Source organism: Fukomys damarensis, unplaced genomic scaffold (genome assembly GCF_012274545.1).
Source record: "Fukomys damarensis isolate Sample0158 unplaced genomic scaffold, DMR_v1.0_HiC HiC_scaffold_15, whole genome shotgun sequence".
Classification (NCBI taxonomy): domain Eukaryota; kingdom Metazoa; phylum Chordata; class Mammalia; order Rodentia; family Bathyergidae; genus Fukomys; species Fukomys damarensis.
The window spans coordinates 17,185,221-17,188,677 of record NW_022900927.1 but is presented as its reverse complement, the minus strand read 5'-3'; the positions used below and the strand labels follow the sequence as shown (position 1 = coordinate 17,188,677).

Genomic DNA, 3,457 nt, shown 5'->3' with positions numbered 1-3,457 from the left:
TTAACCAGGGATTGAACTCAGGTACAACCTGCAAGACAGGTGGCAGAACCACTGAGCCAAATCCCCAGCCCCTAGCTTCCCATTCTTTATGGCTGAGTAGCACTCCACTTTATAGAAAAACCACATCTTCTATAATGACCAAGAAGTCTTTATCCTAAGATTTATGAAAATGTTTTCCCCTTCAGTTTTCTAGAAGCTGCATGGTTTTAGTTATTACCTTTAGGTTTATGATTCATTTTAAATTAATTTTGTGTATGGTGTAAGGCTTATTTTCCCTGTGTAGATACATTATTTTTCCTGTAGTATTTATTGAAGAAAACAACTATTTAACCCTCATTACATTACCTTTTTCACTTTTGTGGTGCTGAATATCAAGACCAGTGGTGCTCTACCACTGAGCTGTACCCCTAGTCCTTTTTTAAAAATTATTTTTTACTTTGAGGCAGTATCTTCCTCATTTGCCAAGGGCTGGCTGCATTTATGCCAATGAACAGTATCCCGATTGCTGCAGCTCAGTGGGATCTTGAAATTGGGTAATAAATCTTTAAGCTTGTTTTTTCTTTGGCAAAATTGTTAAATTACTTGAATTTCCATTGAAGTTATGGCCAGTAGATTTCTAAAGAAGAAACTTCTTGGGTTGAACTGGTAGATGCCTTCTGATAGCACCAGAGGGCCCCAGTGGACAGGGAGTGGAGCTTGTTAGTTATTTCGATCTTCCCTAGCTGGTCTCAGCAGTGTGTGTGGTTTTCAGTGTGTACAATTCATGCATGTTTTGCTAAAATTGTGAATAGTTCATGTTGTGGGTGTTATTAAAAATGGACTTTTATTTTTGATTTCCTGTTCATTGCTTGCATATAGAAATGTAATTGATTTTTTTGTATAATAATCTCACAACTTTCAGTGTTGTCAAACTCACTCATTAGCTTTAGCAAATTTTTTTTTGTTTTTGTTTTTTGTACCAGGGATCAAACCAAACTCAGGAACTTGTACTTGCCAGGCAGGCATGGTGCCACTGAGCTACATCTCCAGCCCTAGCAACTTTTTTTAAGAACATAACTTTTTTATTAAAAATTAATCACAAAGCAAAATAATAAGACAATGGCAGCATCTTCTTAATGTCAGAAGCAGTGAGCCTGTGAAATTTGAACAGGGAAAGCGCCTCATATGAAATACGGCTCAACCTCAAGTCTGACCAGACAGGGTGAGGGCTGCATGCCAAAGCCCTGCATCCCAGGCACCCCCTTTCCCTGCTGAGGCTGCAGTCAAGGCCGGTGAGGCTGACTCCTGACCCTGAGCACCTGCTGGTAGTGTTCCCATCCTCTGAACTGTGGGATGTTCTGGAATGAGGGCAGGTGGACAGGCAAATCTTTCTTTAAAAGACAAGGTCTTACCAGGCAGTTCAGCTGGCCTGGAACTTACATTGATCCTCCTGCCTCAGCCTCCCAAGTGTTGGGACTACGGGTGTGCATCACCATGACCAGCAGGCAAATCATGTTCTAAATCCTATCATGACATGGACATCAAGCTAAGTAAAATGGACAGAACGTGTCTCGTAACATCTCCTTTTCTTCAACTGGCATAACATACACAAAAGGGGAACTCGAGTGCTCTACTACTGAGTGCTCCAGTCATGGCTTAGGGTCCTGGCCTTCAAGGTGAACAGTCACTGCCCTCACAGACCAAGGCCACTCAGCTGCATCATCTGAGCTCCTTGGGGCCCAGGGAAGGTTCCAGAGTACCAGGCCGAGCTTGAAGGGTTTAAGGTTTGCAGCTATTTTGTTTACAAGCATACATTTAGCTCAATGAAATAAACACGGATATATTGATAGTAGTGTAGCAATATGTATCACTTTGATGACTACATTATTTTAAGCAACAAACTATGCTGACAAATTAATGCCAATAGAATTCTTGGTCATAATTTATATATATATATATAATTTGTTGTTGTTGTTGTTTTGTTTTTTTGTTTTGTTTTCTGAGACAGGGTCTCACTATGTAGTTGAGACTGACCTGAAATTCACTATGTAGCTCAAGCTGGTCTCGAAGTCACAGCGATCCTCCTGCCTCAGCCTCCCAAGTGCTGGGATTACAGGTGTGCGCCACCACACCCAGCGGTCATAATATTATTAAGAAGTGAGATATATAAGTTGAAAATATGATTGCTTAAAATTTGAAAATGGAAGTGAACTCATTTGGACAGAGTCCGAGTTGAACATAATCTGAAGATTTCCAGATTAACAGAAGAGAAGAAGCAGTCTTCTTGGAGGGGGGCTGGGACCGCTTCCTCAGGTCGACTATGTCCTAGAGTCCTCAGGTGCGCTCACTTCGCGGGGCACAAAGACTTTCCTTGTGAGGCTGCCGCTCGGATCTTTTCTGCCTCCAAAGTTGTCCTTCTAAAAGCATCGACTGCAGTTCTGACTTCCTTTGGCAGAAGACTCCGAGAAGATTCCAAGATTCTGCCAAGCGTTACCCTCTTCCTAGCCTATCCCCCTTTCCCTATGCAGGGCTTTCTTATTCCCAGCCAACAGAATACGTATTTGTGTTTTCCCCCCATATCCAACATTTAGCCATGGGTAACTGCGATCCCTTCAAAACTTTTGATTGATGTAACAGAGTACATGCGAACGTAGTCATTAGTATCTGTGGAGCGTGTCTGAGGAAGAATGTTCATCTCGCCCAGCTGTGTCTGCAGGCTGACGATGATACTCTTGTCCATTTACCATGATCAACTCTGTGAAAGTGTTTTCCATGGCTGTATCATAGGAGTCGACAAACTGGCCTTCGGCAAACTGGTTCCTCCGTGAGGATTTCCCCACAGACCTGTAGCCCAGGATCGCAATCTTCCCGGATTTGGGCTGCAGCACCTTGACGACTTCCTCAGCCCGGGACCCAACCTCATCAACCGCGGTGGCCAAGCCGGGCGAGATGCAGACAGAGCAGGGGCAGGGTGTGCAGAAGCTTTTGCTCTTTCGCCCAGAACCACCGCCCGGCCGCACCCCTAACCCCATAACTGCAACTTTTTTTTTTTTTTTTTTTAGTACTGGGGATCAAACTTGGGACCTTGTGCTTATGAGACAGGCTGCAATTTTTCTTTTTTAATAGAAGAGTGATGGTGTCTGAAGACTCAGCTCGGGACTGTAGGACTTTAGCTCCTGGTTTGTCATTGTTCCTAGGGCTTCTTATTGGGTGGCACCAGGATTAGATCTTGAGTGGACTCTGCATTTTTACTTAAAATATTTTATTTTGTTTCTGTAGTCCTAGGGATTTAACCCAGGATCTTCACACCCAGCTACATCTCCAGCACCTTTTTAATTTTTTTATTTTGTTGCAGGGTGTCATTAAGTCACTAAGTTGCCTAGGCTGGGCTTGAATTTGTATTTCTCGTGTGTCAGGCTCCTGGAGTTCCAGGATTATAGGCATGCACCGCCACACCTAGCTGAATATTTGGGTGTAT

General features: G+C 43.3%; 1 pseudogene; it reads right to left on the bottom strand.

Moving 5' to 3' along the window:
* Positions 1 to 2,323: 2,323 nt before the first annotated feature.
* Positions 2,324 to 3,011, bottom strand: LOC104865198 (annotated as a pseudogene).
* Between the last annotated feature and the right edge of the window lie 446 nt (positions 3,012 to 3,457).